Source organism: Vanessa cardui, chromosome 24 (genome assembly GCF_905220365.1).
Source record: "Vanessa cardui chromosome 24, ilVanCard2.1, whole genome shotgun sequence".
Taxonomy (NCBI): Eukaryota; Metazoa; Arthropoda; class Insecta; order Lepidoptera; family Nymphalidae; genus Vanessa; species Vanessa cardui.
This window is the reverse complement of record NC_061146.1, coordinates 6,047,421-6,063,424: the sequence shown is the minus strand read 5'-3', so window position 1 is coordinate 6,063,424 and position 16,004 is coordinate 6,047,421. Positions and strand designations below refer to the sequence as shown.

Genomic DNA, 16,004 nt, shown 5'->3' with positions numbered 1-16,004 from the left:
GGAGGGAGGGCGCCAGCGCAGAGGAGCTGGCAGGCCGCATGCGCAGTTCACTCAAGGAAGTCTGCGATGCGGCCATGCCTCGGACCCGGCGCAGAGTTCCGCGCCAGCATGTATACTGGTGGTCGCCCGAAATCGCCGACCTTCAGGCGACGTGCTGTCGGGCACGGAGGGCCTACGTCCGCTGTCGAAGACGCAACGGCCTTGACAGGGATCTGGAGGGACAGTTGCTGGACGCTTATCGCCAGTTGAAAAAAGAGCTGCAGCTGGTGATACGCAAGGCCAAGGAGAAGGCCAGGGAGGAGCTTCTGGCGGGTCTCAATCGAGACCCGTGGGGGCGCCCGTACCGCGGTGTACGCGGGAAGTTCCGCACCCAAGGCGCCCCCGTCATCAAGACGATGCCGCCGGAACTCCTCCTTCGCCTGGTTGGGGAACTCTTCCCCCATCCAGGCGAGCACGTCCCTCCGCAGATGGCCCCCCGCTCCGTGACCGAAGACGCAGTGGTTCCACCACTGATTACGGAGCGGGAGATGGAGATGGCCCTCGGCCGCTTGAGGGCCAGGAAGACGGCGCCGGGTCCGGACGGGGTTCCAGGGCGTATTCTGTGCGACACCCTGGAATACCTAGGTGCAAGGCTTCGGGAGCTGTTCGACGAATGTCTGTGCAGCGGGCAGTTTCCGAAGCCTTGGAAAGAAGGGAAATTGGTCCTGTTGCTGAAGGAAGGTCGGCCGTTGGATTCCCCTTCGGCATACAGGCCAATTGTGCTGCTGAACGAGACGGGAAAACTCTTCGAGAAGGTCCTTGCAGCCCGTCTCGTTCAGCACCTCGAGGAGGTCGGTCCGGGTCTCTCGGAGGCGCAGTACGGATTCAGGGCGGGCCGGTCGACGGTCGACGCCCTGAACGCCCTGAAGACTCGGACGACGGAAGCGGTGGCCCGGGGGCAGGTCGTCCTGGCTGTGTCGCTTGACGTGGCGAACGCCTTCAATAGTCTCCCTTTCGAGACGATACGGGAGGCACTCCGATACCATGGGGTGCCGACCTATCTGAGGAGACTGCTGGAGGCGTACCTCCAGGACAGGGAGGTCCTCTGGGCGGGGGTCGATGGGAGGATCGTTCGGCATCGAGTGGGTTGCGGCGTTCCACAGGGGTCGGTCCTCGGCCCAATTCTGTGGAACGTCGGTTTCGACTGGCTCCTGCGGGCTCCCGTCCTTCCCGGGATGGGGGTGTTGTGTTATGCTGACGACACTCTCGTCACGGCGATTGGACGGGACTTCCGGGAGGCGGCTCGCCTTGCCGAAGTCGGAACGGCTCTCACCGTGGACCGCATGGGAATGCTGGGCTTGAGGGTCTCCATATCCAAAACAGAGGCCCTCCTCTTCCACGGTCCACGGAAAGGACCCCCACGAGGGGCGAGTATCACCGTCCACGGGACGGTGATCAAAGTGCAGGCCCAGATGAAGTATCTGGGCCTGATCCTGGACGGACGATGGAGCTTCGGGCAGCATTTTGTTCATCTCGGCCCGAGGCTCATCAACGCCGCCGCCGCTCTTGGTCGCCTCCTTCCGAATGTGGGGGGGCCGGGGTCGCTATGCCGGCGTCTTTATTCCGGCGTAGTGAGGTCGATGGCGCTGTACGGTGCCCCGATCTGGATAGACGCCCTCACCGCTAAAAATCGGGCCCTGCTGCGAAAGCCGCAGAGGGTCATAGCGGTGAGAGGCATCAGAGGGTACCGTACGGTGTCGTGGACAGCGGCGACACTTCTCGCGGGTGATCCGCCCTGGGAGCTCCAGGCGGAGGTGCTCGCGGAAGTGTACCGGTTCCGGGTCGAGGCGAGGGACCGCGGCGACCGTCCGGGGTCGGCGGAGGTCGGGCGGATCAGGGCTTTAGCCCAGCAAGCCCTGATCGCCCGATGGCAGGAGGATCTGGGGTCTCCCTCGGCGGGCCTAGCGACAGTGGAGGCGATTCGTCCCCACTTGAGTCGCTGGGTCGAGAGGAAGCACGGCACACTGTCGTACAGAATGACGCAGGTACTTACCGGACACGGGTGCTTCGGTAAGTACCTGCACGGGATAGCGCGGCGGGAGGAGTCACCCTCCTGCCACGAGTGTGGTGCGCCAGTGGACACGGCGTACCACACCCTGTACGAGTGTGCTGCGTGGGGGCCCCAGAGGCACACCCTTACGGCAAGTATGGGCGGAGACCTCTCGCTGTCGAGCGTTATCAACGCCATGCTCGGTAGCGAGATGTGCTGGTCGGAGATGCGCTCCTTCTGCGAAAGTGTCATGTCGCAGAAGGAAGCAGCGGAGCGGGAGCGGGAAAAGAATGCCGCCGCTGACTCGCTCCGCAGAAGACGACCGGGGAGAAGGAAAAGGCGCTACGCGCACCTCCTCCCTCCGCCTCAATAGGCGCCGTAGGGACCAGGGGGGGTCCCAGTACCCTGGGAATCCCCCCTAGCTGTTGGAGGCCCGTATAGACGGGCCGACCGTCAGGGCGTCACGGTAGCATGCGTAAGCGATCCCGTGGCGTCCGCCGAAAGACGGAGAGGGTACCGCTGGTTTTTTAGTGGGTAAACCCGGTGTGCTTGGGCGTACTCGGCGTTCAGGGCTCCGGGGAGTCCCACACACCCCCCCACTTTCCATCACGTGGGGGAAGCGCGTAAAGCGTTTTTCCAGCGAGAAAAAAAAAAAAAAAAAAAAAAAAGGAAGGTCGTCGTAATATGTCTAAAATAAATTTGACCAAAAATGACTCGCTGAGTCCTTTGCTGTTGTTAGGTCAGGATAATTCCTTTTCCGACACGGTAATGTTTGCTTTAACTATCACCATCTAGGATAGGTTTGATTTTTGAATTATTAATTATATTTAAATCAAATCAACGTCTAGAAGTTAATTTTTCAAGTATTCTATCTTCTAAGCCAATTTGGCTATCAATATATACTTTCCGCTCCGTAATTTATGGTACGCGTCAGTCACAAATGTGGAGTCGTTTATCAAGCTCGGAATGTTTATTTAAAAAGTTTAATATCTCCTCAGCTCATGAATGTCTAAAACTTTGACATTTCGAAAAGTTTAACACGACGACGACGAGACGATGACGAGAGCAAGTTGGATACGTTTTACGCTTTTCAATGGCATATTAACGATGTAAGAAATTTAAGAAAGAAGACTGTTTTCAATGTGACGACCTCTGTCCTTATTTAAGCTGCTTGGTTCCCACCAACTCACTAATCACTTTTTTTTCTGCTATTGGTTGGCGGACGAGCATATGGGCCACCTGCTAAATGGTGACCGGACTGTGACTGGACAGCACTGATGATGCCGTTTGACCGATATCCGCAAGGCGATGAATTCCAAGGAGACCAAGCAAATATGCAGGAAACCTTCATAAATTCAACTATTTGCAAATACAAGGTTATATAGAAAATTCAGTGATGCTTGCCTGGGTTAAGCGCTCTTTGTGGTTGTGGAGTTCACTCTCGAACAGACGTTTTAGAACTGTCCATGCGAAACTCAGTTTTCTCTTATTATCATTTTCAACCCTTATTTCATCTCCTTAGGGATAGATATCCACTCAGTTAGGATTATATTTTATATATAAAGAAGATTATAAATGTGAAAGTTACTCTATATTTCAGTTTCTTGTTCTTTTATCGCCTAACCACTGAACCGGATTTGATGTAATTTGTATAAAGAAAGCTTGAACTTTGAGAAAGGATGTATACTACCTTTTCATGCTTACCACTAGACGATTAACCGCCAAAACGCGAGCAAGGGGTTACAACTATTAATTTAATAAACGCACTAGCTCGTGTATTTAGATCGTTAATAGAACCAAACTGCCATAAGACTATAAATTATAATCTGCAATAAGTACATATATTATTCGTTGTTAATTAGACAGTAAGGACATTTTAAATGTATATAAAACAAACATTATTATATATTTTAGAAAAGATATCTATGATGTTATTCAAACGTCAAAATCGTTTAGAGAATACAAAACATATACAAAGGCTCTCAATCGCCTCTGACTTACACGTGAAACTTTCAAACGTTTCATTCTCACCTTAAAGAAAGACCTTTATATAAAAAGGTCACGGAAGAAAGTCTTACCGAAAAACTCAACACGTTGTTCACACACGTTAAGAGCGATGTTTGTTTTGTCAAAGAACTGAAAAAGAAACGCTCTGTGACGGATTGAAAATGTAACTTTAATATATAATTCAACTGCTCGTCCCTTTTATTCGTTCACATTTGAAATTTGGACTGAATTTTCAACTGAGATAAATTTTTCGCGTAGTTTTTGTATTAACATGTGTCAAATTTTACATTGGAAGTTTTATGTAGGACATAGAATTACATATATGACAAAATATAACAAAAACAGCAGCAAAAACAGCCTGTAAATTTCCCACTGCTGAGTTAAGACCATCCCTTCCTTTGAGGAGAAGGTTTAGAACATATGCCAAACATATTGGTAGTGGAATACACATGTAGCAAAATTTCTATGAGATTAGACACATGCAGGTTTCCTCACGATGTTTTCCTTCACCGCCGAGCACGATTATAAGCACAAGAATATTCATTGGTGCTTGCCTGGGTTTGAAGCCGCAATTATTAGTTAAGATGCACGCGTTCTAACCACTGGGCCATCTCGGCTCAAAAATGTAGCAAAACAGCTTTAAGATAAACTAAGGCTCTAGATAAGATAAGAGAAAAATATAACCTAAGGGTTATCTTATTTTATTTTTGTTTAACAGGAAGAGTGATTGGCAAATGATATTATAAAATATTAACCATTCCTTATAATGCCAGAGCCCCTATGTTACACTGACTCACTTTATATTTTAATCTGTGTCAAAATCAATATCCGTTTAAGATTCCATGTGACAAATGTCCAAAATCGATAAAAAAATCAAACTTATTTTCACATACACAGTGTTACATATGTGTGTTGCCCTACTTTCTATTTTGTCTTTCACGGTTCAGACAATATTTTTTGGCTCTATATTGTCGCTCTGTGTCCTTGTAACTTCGCGCTCCGAGCGTTTACTTGGTCTCTGTCGTTGTAAAACTTTAAACGATTTTACATTTTAGACGAAAATTCTAAGCTGTATATTGCTATGCCTTTGTCTTGTCCCATATTAAGATAAAAAAAAATACGCTTTGACATTTCGATGTATTTTTTTTTTTCAATTTACATTCGATTTAAGATAAGTAATGGCCTGTGACCACATAAACTTAAATATATCGCATAGATTAATTACAAACAGGCGATATAACGACTTACCGCGCGCGTAAAAGATTCAAAAATAGAACGTCACAATTCGCATTCCTATATCGTTTCAAAACTCAATAAAAGTGTATGAATGTTACATGCAATATTCATTCAATCAAAAGCCATACCGTTTGCGAGGTCCTTGCATAACTGTTTCGCATATTTCGGCTGTTTTAAATCTAGAGGTTATGAATGTTTTGTATGGTAGGTAAGGTATTCTTCATTGTATTGGAGCATGTAGTCGGTAGTGACCATCATGATTCACACATAACGAATAATCTGATCACAGGTCTCGTCAGTAACATTTGCACATAATTCCAGGCAGCAAGCAGATTTTAATTTGTGCTCATTGCCAAGTCACTATAATTATAATATAAAGAAAACTATTGATACAATTACTAAATGTTGATTTATAACTACAAAATAGAACTTGGCTTATATGAGATCTCAAAACTTTTTACGATGGAAAGATTGCGTCGAGAGATTTGGCATTTTTTTGCATTTAATGTTTTTGATGGGATAGATGATTATATCTTGTAAAATAAAGGAATGCCATATCTATCTTTGTAATTGAACGCGATAAACTAAAACCAAACAGATTTTTACAGGATTTTAGATGTATTTGTACGTTTTGGACAAATTGGCTGAAAAATGACAATAATTTTATTTCAAATACGTACATTGACTTGTTTAAGCTCTAAGGAGTAATACATAAATACATACATACATGCATAAATACATACATACGTACATACATACATATATAAATGAATACTTTATGTATCTTATCTCGATTAAAAATACTTAAAAAGTTTATATTTGTTCAAGTGTGAAGCGTTCTGTTACCAATTCTTATATACAGTCAGCATCAAAAGTGTAATCAGATTATATTTTAATCAATTAAGGTTTGACTTTTCATTTGTCAATATAAAAAAAAGTTTATTTTTATTATGTCAAAGATAAAATGTAACACCATCAAATACACAACTACGTTAAATGTTGTACCAACTACCCTATTTACAGGGGCACTGTAAAAAAAATAATCTTTCCTTACATCACCAATGCACCACCAACATTGGGAACGCAAGTGGCTAACGTTGTTATGTTTGTTAGCGATTTGCGATGACGCTGTAAGAAAAAAATATCATTTCTAACATTGCAATGCGCCACCAATCTTGGGCACTAAGATGTAATGTTCATGTGTCATACACTTAATACTGAATCCTATTCGGCTGTAGAGTATATGATGCGTAGGTAATGGCTACCCAGACGAGCTAGCGACAAGAATAAGTGTATCTATCACGACGCCTATAAAGCCATACTACCAAGTAAATAAAAAAAAAAATTTAACGTCTACATAACCTTGTATTGGGTAAGGCGTCATTAATCTATACATAAAATAAAATTGGAGTGTCTGTTTGTAATATTAAAATAGCCCTTTTTCACTCAAGGCATATTGTATGTTTACACGGTATATATACCAAAATAACGTTTTATACAATTTTTGTCTGTCTGTCTGTCTGTTTGTTCCGGCTAATCTCTGGAACAGCTGGACCGATTACAAGGCTACAATATTTGTTTTGTTAAATTGAAACGCGTACAAGGTCACGGGCACAGCTAGTATACATACATTACATACATTACTCTGATCGGAATGTAAGTAGCTGAAGCACTTGTGTTATGGAAAATCAGGAGTAACGACGGCACCACAAACACCCAGACCCAAGATAACGTAGAAAATTAATGATAATCCATTGACTCGGCCGGGAATCGAACCCGGGACCTCGGAGTGGCGTACCTATGAAAACCGGTGTACACACCATTCGACCACGGTCGGTATTAATATATTTCTACATAAAATTTGTATTTATTAATTCGTAGCGTTAAAAATATACGCGGAATACGTATTACAAATAACATGCTTGAAGCTGTATTTAAATTAACTTCGACGTATAAAAGAGAATTAAAATACTGAGAATCGGCAGCTGTAACAATATTTTTATGTTTGTTTTCGTATATTTCAAATTTATATCACTACATAGTATAAAACAAAGTCGCTTTCTCTGTCCCTAAGTATATGTATGCCTGAATCTTTAAAACTATGCAACGGATTTTGATACGGTTTTCTTTAATAGATAGAGTGACTCGAGAAGAAGGTTTTTATATACAATACATGGACAATTTAGTAAAGAAACACTGATAATTGTAGAAGTTTCTAATGTGATGTCATATCATTGCTACCGTGCGATGCGAGTGACCCGCCCGGGGTCGCTAGTTAATTAAATATCGTAGTCTGTGCGTTCGTTCCTCTATAAACAAATTGTCAAATACATTATTAAATGTCAATCAAAATTACTTAAAACCTTTTTGATTAACGTATTATTTTATTTTCGCATATGTAATTTTGACGCTGACTGTACATAAGATAACTTCTAGCTCCGAGAATACTTCGTAAAGAGATGAAAAGTTTTAATTAGTTTCACGAAATTTATAAATAAATTAAGTGAACCCTTGTACATGCTATGAAGGTGAGGTTATTTGTTCTCCAATGACGTCTTAATGCCACCAATCACAACTTCGGAAAAGGTTGAAGGGATATCGAGATGGATAATTAATTAAATTAATTATTAATGAACGAAGATTGCCCAGTGATTATTGCAGTTTGCATATAATTGCTTCGCCACGCTGTTGCCTACCAGCGTTGAGTCGGAGAGGGCATTCTCAGCAGCGGGGTACATTGCAACGGACATTAGATGCCGTTTAGCAGATGAAACAATTGATACCCTTTGTTTTTTAAGGAGTCATTTTCAAAATCACTCTTTTTCCTCATTCCCTTGAAATAAGCTTATTGTTTTGATTACCTAATTTACCTACGTTAATTTCCTTACAACCTGATTATTATTTAGTTGGTAAGATTAAAGAATAAAGGTTTTTATTTTCTTTCGAGTAATATGTTATTTTAGTTAACCTCACTATCACAAACAAGCAGTTTTTAGTTATCTGAATTCAACATTTTTTTTTAAATTAGACGGGGTCCCGAAAATTCCGGGATCCCGCGGCATTGATATTTCTAATCCGGCGGGATCCCGAATTTGCAATCTCGAGTCGGGATTGCATTCCCTACTCTGATCCCAATGTAAGTAGTTAAAGCACATTTGTTATGGAAAATCAGAAGTAACGACGGTACCACAAACACCGAGACCCAAGACAAAATAGAAAACTAATGATTTTTTTCTACATCGACTCGGCCGGGAATCAAACCCGGGACCTCCAAGTAACGTACCCATAGACCGTACCATACTTATACCGTACCGTCCCGTACCCATAAACCGGTGTAGATTTTTGACTATCAACGAGCGAGTGTGACGCTTCCATATTAAATAAAGATTTTTAACTTTGATTTGATGATTGAGCGTCATGCAAAACCCTTTTATTATCTAATTTACAACACGGGCTCACAGTTGCCCGTAGCTTTTGTACAATTTACTTTTATATTTTTTGACGTTTCATGTTTTATATTTTTACTTAACATCAGCAGATCTTTGCTTCTCTTCAAGCGTCGTCTCCTTGGAAGAAGAATGGTCTACTTCTAAAGGGGCGAATATCAATAACCCTTTTAGTAATCAAAATAGGAACAGTCAAATCAAATCAAATTACTCAAGCAGGCACTTTGGAATCGTCATTTAAGGAAATTCAATTTAAAGCCGTTAAATTATTTTAATTAATGTCGCTTTAACACAAGTAGTCGCCCGCGGCTTCGCTCTTTAGGAATGGTTACTCGGGTCTCAGTCAAATTTAATGAAATGTCAAAACAGACTTTTGACATTTACAATATCACTATTTAGTAGCATTAATATTTATGCAATATTTATAAGCATTTTTCCGATATGTAATATTGTCGATATTAATAATCTTAAGCCTGTATCGTTGTAGCCAGTGGCGTATGTATCGTTGAGCCAGGTGGTGCAGTGCAATAGGGCCCCGTAGTTCAGGGGGCCCTCAAAACTAAACCTTAAGCTTCTGAAGCTAAAAAATCACGACCCTGCGCACAATATTGGTATCAATAATTTAAAGGGTAATTATTAGTTATAGAGGGATGGGAAAGAGGTGGTGAGGGTCCGATAATTTTTCTATGCACCGAGGCCCTTCCTCACCTAGCTACGCCACTTGATTGTAGCGCAAATAAATGCCTTATTCTACTGAAAATAAGAACTACATTTAAATAAACTTAAAACTGTACTTGTGGTCTTTTAGCCACGGAATTGTACCAAAAGTTCCCTCGAAAATCACAGCACAATCCGCTGATTAAGCCTCTGGTAAAAACGAATATAAATTCTCGTTTAAAATTCCCCAATAACAAAATCCTGTATTAATTTCGAACCTTCATAATTCCCCTCACCAAAAGTTTCATGTTTGTAAGTGGTTAAATAAATTATTTACCGAATCGATCGTTTCTATAAGCGTGAACGAAAACACTTGAAAGGAAAATCGTGAGATCGGTAAATTGTATTGTCTAGACTCCAGGTATATTATATATTTTTTTATGATTCTTATGAACGAACATCACTGAACATCTATCAAGATTGATGGTGAGATGAGCTGAAATGGCCCAGTGGTTATAACGAGTGCATGTTAACCGATGATTGCTGGTTCAAACCCAGACAAGCACCGCTGAATATTCATGTGCTTAATTTGTGTTTATTCATCTCGTGCTCGGTGAAAGAAAACGTCGTGAGGAAACCTGCATGTGTCAAATTTCATAGGAATTCTTTCCCATTTATATTCCACCTATCCGCATTGGAACAGCGTGGTGGAATATTCAGCGGTTTCAAAACTTCACAGTTCCAAAACTTCTCTCCAAGGGGAGAAAAATTCACAAGCTGTTGTGGTTTGTTGTTCTATCAAGACTTTATTGAAATATCTTTATGTGTTTGAACCCGTCAATGGTGCTGTTAGGAGTGATCTCACGGCCTTCATACACTTGAAGAGCACAAGCCTTAAGATGGATGCTACATGTTGGATAGGAGAAGAATCATATTTCGTTACACTAGCTTACTTGTGTTGTGGGACCAGGGATATATACATACGTTGCCACGCCCACACAAGAAGGGAAGTACGTCATACATCAAAATCAAACCATGGACAATTTAAGTAATTTATTATCAACGTTACAATTTATGTACATAGCATCCGAAATACGCTAAAATACTCTATTTATATTTAATAAAACGACGTACTCCTGTAAAATCTGACAACGGACAACTTTTAGTTTAAAATAGTACATATAGTACTTCAGTACAATAGTACTACATCATACAGGAAGTGTAACCATAGACAAGATTAAACAGATTAAAATAAGATGTTTATTTGATGTTACGACAAAATATGTTCATATTTTCTAACAATATTACACAAAGATAAAACAACCTCTTGTCTCGAAAGTTGAATCATGGAATATAAATAAATTTTATAATATAAGCATCTGCTTACATGGGAGGAGGCTGGGAGGCTTTTTGAATATATCAACTCTAAAAGGGAACCATGTCACCACATGTTATATAAATAAACCATTAGGGATAATAAGTTTAACTGTTTGCAAAATGCCAAATTGACACATAAAGAGAGTGCTTAGCTAATATTTAAGTGCAGGCATTATATTAGGTTGGAGGGAAAGTTCTATCGTATTTTATATAAGCAGGTAATTTTCTTGTAAATAAAATTTTGTATGGTGAGTTATTAGGGTGTTCACTTGAGAGATGGCAACAAGTTATCAGTTGTAACTGGGCATTTATAAAGTAAAAAGTAACAGCCCGTAAATTTCCCAATGCTGGGTTAAGGCCTCCTCTCCTATTAAGGAGAGGGTTTTGGAACATATTCCACCACGCTGTTCCAATGCGGGTTGGTGGAATGCACTGGGCATTTATAATGTATTAATATTAAATGCATATTTCTATAGTGAAATGAAGCAGTTTCTTTAAAATACGACCTAAAGCCCTCCAACCTATTATTTAGTAACCTCGTACATATATATTTTTGTAACATATAGTCTTTAGTACCAATAAATTTTCGTTATAGGAAAAAGTTATTTTATACAGCTTACTGTAGAGTCAACTTTTGACGACCTCCGTGGTCGAGTGGTGTTTACGCCGGTTTTCATGGGTACGCCACTCCGAAGTCCTGGGTTCGATTCCCGGCTGAGTCGATGTAGATTATCATTAGTTTTCTATGTTGTCTTGGGTCTGTGTGTTTGTGGTGCCGTCGTTACTTCTGATTTTCATTGGATCAGAGTAATGTATGATGTTGTCAAAAAAAAATCTAGCAGATATCACGTAATGAAAAATCGTTATTCCTCAACTTTCCCTTTTTTTTAATTTAATGATAATTATTTAGTATATATATAATCTTTATACAAAATGGCGAGGACAAAACAATGCGAGAAAATCTTTTTCTGCACTGTTTTTCTTTTTTTTTCTGTTTGTCTGGATATTCACAGGCCGATAACAAAAACTGAAAATATGAATTTTAGCGATAGTTTTCGGGCGATAAGTAAGCCAATATGTCAACTTTTATTTCGAAATGAGTTCGTTCGACATTGTTTTATTTATCGCCAATATCTGTGATTTTGGTATTATTTATAACAGCTCTTTTCATTGGCTATCTTTATAAAACGGTTAATTTTTCAACTAAAACTTTTATTAATTTTTCGTATTCGAATTTCGAATTCGTTCTTTTAAGTACGACGAAACAATAAAAATTTCCATTTCAATATTATTAATTGATAGTGATGGTACTAAGGCAAAGGCATATATTCTTTCTGCCAATAATTGACGTATGTATTTTCTTATACTCGTGAATCGTTTTCAATTACATTTAATTATTTAAAAAAAAAAACATTTATTAATCTGTCGTGATTTCTATATCATGTTTAAATAAGGGTCAAGGGTAAACACACACGCGAAGTAAGAAATAAAATGAAAATTTCATGTTAAAGATTTTTTCAAGGTAAAATTCTTCAAGATTATTAAAATCAATATCAAATTGTATTAACGTAGATTTACTTAAAAGATTATTAACATTTTCTAGGAAGTAGTTTGTATACGCCATTTAATTTAATTACAAAACAACAACAACAACCCGTAAATTTCCCACTGCTGGGCAAAAGGCTGCTCTACCTTTGAGGAGAAGGTTTGGAACATATTCCAACACGCAGCTCCATTTCGGGTTGGTGGATTCACATGTGACAGAATTTCATTGAACTTAGACACATGCAGGTTTTATCACGACGTTCGCAGAGTCGGAGATGAATTATAAACACAAATTAAGCACATGAAATTTCCGTGGTGCTTCTCTGGGTTTGAACCCGCAATCATCGGTTAAGATGCACGCGTTCTAACCACTTGGAAGTCTCGTTTCTTTATTTATACGCCATTTATTTTGCGTTGATATGTAAAATAAGTTGTTTTGAGATTATTTAGAACGCCTTACGCGTATAGGAATAAAACACCCTGACCCATTACAACCATCGAACCGGTTTTTCCTTAAATCCACTTCTTGTCATTCAAATTCTCATCTTCACTGAATGTGACATACGAAAGTGTGCGTGAAAAACATATTACTAAATTGTATTTAATAATTTGTTTCCACATGTCTGAGGGGGGAGGGAAGGGTTACGTCCTTTCCTGTACTAATGATGATTGTATGCTTCAAGATAATAGTTTAAGTAGCTTAGACGTGAAAATGGTACAAAAATCAATCGACCCACCCTGACTTCGCACGGGTTCAATAGTGATACCAAAATATACTATAGTATTTGTTTATTTACGACATCACATTGGAAACTTCTAAAACTATCAGCGTTTCTTTACTTTAAAGTCTATGTATAATATACAAAAACCTTCCTTTCGAATTACTCTATCTGTTAAAAAAACCGCACCAAAATCCGTTGCGTCGTTTTAAAGATCTAAGCATAAGATCTGATCATAGAGCAGATAGCGGTAAACGACTTTGTTTTATACTATTTAATGAAGTTTAATATATAACATCTTAGAACAATCGTTATTTCAATCTCATTACAAGTAAACGATGTTCTTTATAAGGTAATAAATTATTTTGATGTTCAGAACACTTTAGTGATATTGTTTTTACTTGGTATTTGACTTACATAGGTATAGTACTCTCCCAAATCATCAATATTTATTTCTTATGTGAATATGATCTTTACACAAACGTAATAACTTGAAATATCATATGACCTATATTCGTCAATTTGACACGTCGATTAACATACATTTGCTTTCTCGGGTTGAACTGACGCGAGAATCTACAGCGACGAATGGCGTCGAATGGCGCGATAGGGAGCTATTTCTATTGGTTGTATAAATCAGCATAAACGGTTTTATTGAATTTGCCGATGCTTCGTCTAAGTTGTGTCGTACTATATGCGTCTTTTCAGACATAAAGACACGCGCCTCTGTGTCAAATTATTCTCGTACAAATATAATCTGATTGTATCTTTTACTTTTTGCCGCCTTTATTCTTTCATATGTCATATCTCACGCACACTAAGACATCTTTTAAGTATATGTGTCACTCATACTAAGCCACGTTAATATTTTAGCGTGGAGGGGTGCGCCAACTCGAATAATAAGCACTGGTGGGTTTCCCGCGTGACTTCCCGTGAATTCAAAGAATTTTTCAGGAATTTCGAAATCTAGGACAGTTTTTATTTTGATTTCATTGTAAAATACAAGTAACATTCGTCGCCAAAACCATAAAACCTTTTTTAAGTGATTTTTTTGGTGTCAAAGCTCAGCTCAGCTCAGCCATCTCACCAGACTACATAGATAAATGAATTTGCATCGAAATGACACAATATATAAATATCATAATAACGGTATCATAAATATAATCTTAATACTTTAAATAATATCGATATCAGCATTAAATATTGCGGAGCATCACTAATTACATTGGCTCTGCTTTAAATTTTCACTTAACTTTGATTAATGCACTGAGGATAGCCCCGCTTTTAATATCGATTTTAATTATTAATTTACTAGTGGTAACATCAACTTAAAATATATATGTTATTTATATTTTTAAAGCAGAAATCGTCGACTATATATTCTTTGATTAATAAATACTTTTCCTTTTTTTATATACTAGACGGATGTCAAATCCATCTTGAGCATGGATGTGGACGGATTTAGAGGCAGAGGACAACCAAGGAAACGATGGATGGATTGTGTGAAAGAGGATATGGTTAGAAAGAATGTTACTTGTGAGATGATGTCTGACAGAGAGGTATGGAAGGAGAAGATATGCTGCGCCGACCCCAAATAATATTGGTATAAGGCCAGGAGTATGAGGACGACTAGACGGATGCCAAATAAGTTTGATGGTAAGTGGTCACCGTGTCTAGGTATGAAATATTAAACATTTGTTAAGGTTGGTTAATATTTCTTACGGTATCAATCTCTATGGGTAGTGACCTCTTAAAGTTAGACGCTTTATATTATGTACTTTAAATTATTTATTTAACCCATTAACAACTTAGCTTATTGCTAATATTAACAATAAATACATATAACAATTAACAATTATTTTACAAAGAAAAAGTAACACTAAGTCATTAAAAATAAGTAAAAGTAAAAGTAAAGACGGCTTATGTACTTTAAATAATAACTTAACATTTGTTTAGATTTGAACTCGGAAATATTGATGGGTGTCTTAGGTGTTCTGAATGTTATAGGTGGTAAACAAGCAGGAGGTTTACCTGATGGAAAGTGACTACCACCGCCCATGGACATATGCAACACTGAAGGCACCAGCAAGGTGCGTTACTCCTTATAATATAAATTATGTGCCAGTGAAAGTCCCGTCAAAATCGGTCCAGCCATTCCAGAGATTAGCCGTAACAAACAAATAGGAAAAATTGTAAAAAAAAATATTGTGATATATGTACCGTGTATGATTTGAGTACAAAAGGGCTATTTTAATATTACAAACACACACTCCAATTTTATTATATGTATAGATTTACATACGGCTGCTCATTGGTAAATATTCAAAAGTTTTAGAGTACTTAAAGCGCTTGAAGCGCAAACAAAGCGGTTGTGGCGCTGTGTCAATCAAAGATTGTTTTACAGATTAATAATGCGTGATTATATTGTATAAACAGCCTTTCCATGTTAATCGTAATCTTTGAAAATTCTTAATAATTTCTTTATTATTCAGCGAATTTTTGACTGTTCGTGGTGATTACGTATGGAAATTCGAGGAAATACAAAATAAAAATATATTAATTGAATAATAAAATAATATAAATTTTTATATTATTAAAATAATATAAAGTTTTGCACGAACCAGTTCAAAAATTAAAATTAATTTATCATTCTGTACTAGATAGAAATGTATTGCATTTAATCATACCGATTTACCGTTCCCTTCCTTTCCGTTACTTTGTCATGGATCCTATGCTCAGAACCTTATCAAACTTTCACTAAACTACCCTTGTAGTATATCCTTTATATAAAAAAAAAAAGAATTATCAAAATTGGTTTGCACAATTTTGAGTTATTCACCTATTTATCGCGCACATGCATTATGTAAATTTAAGACTTATATCGTTTTCATAGGGATAACATCATCGGAAAAGGATAAAATTAAACTACCTTTCAAACAAAAAAAAAATATCAAAATCGGTCCACCCAGTGAAAAGTTATGAGTCAAC

General features: G+C 38.9%; 1 protein-coding gene across 2 annotated transcripts in view; it reads right to left on the bottom strand.

Moving 5' to 3' along the window:
* Positions 1-16,004, bottom strand: part of LOC124539996 (calbindin-32) — a 184,108-nt gene that overhangs the window by 150,650 nt on the left and 17,454 nt on the right. The gene's annotated exons all lie outside the window — the stretch shown is intronic.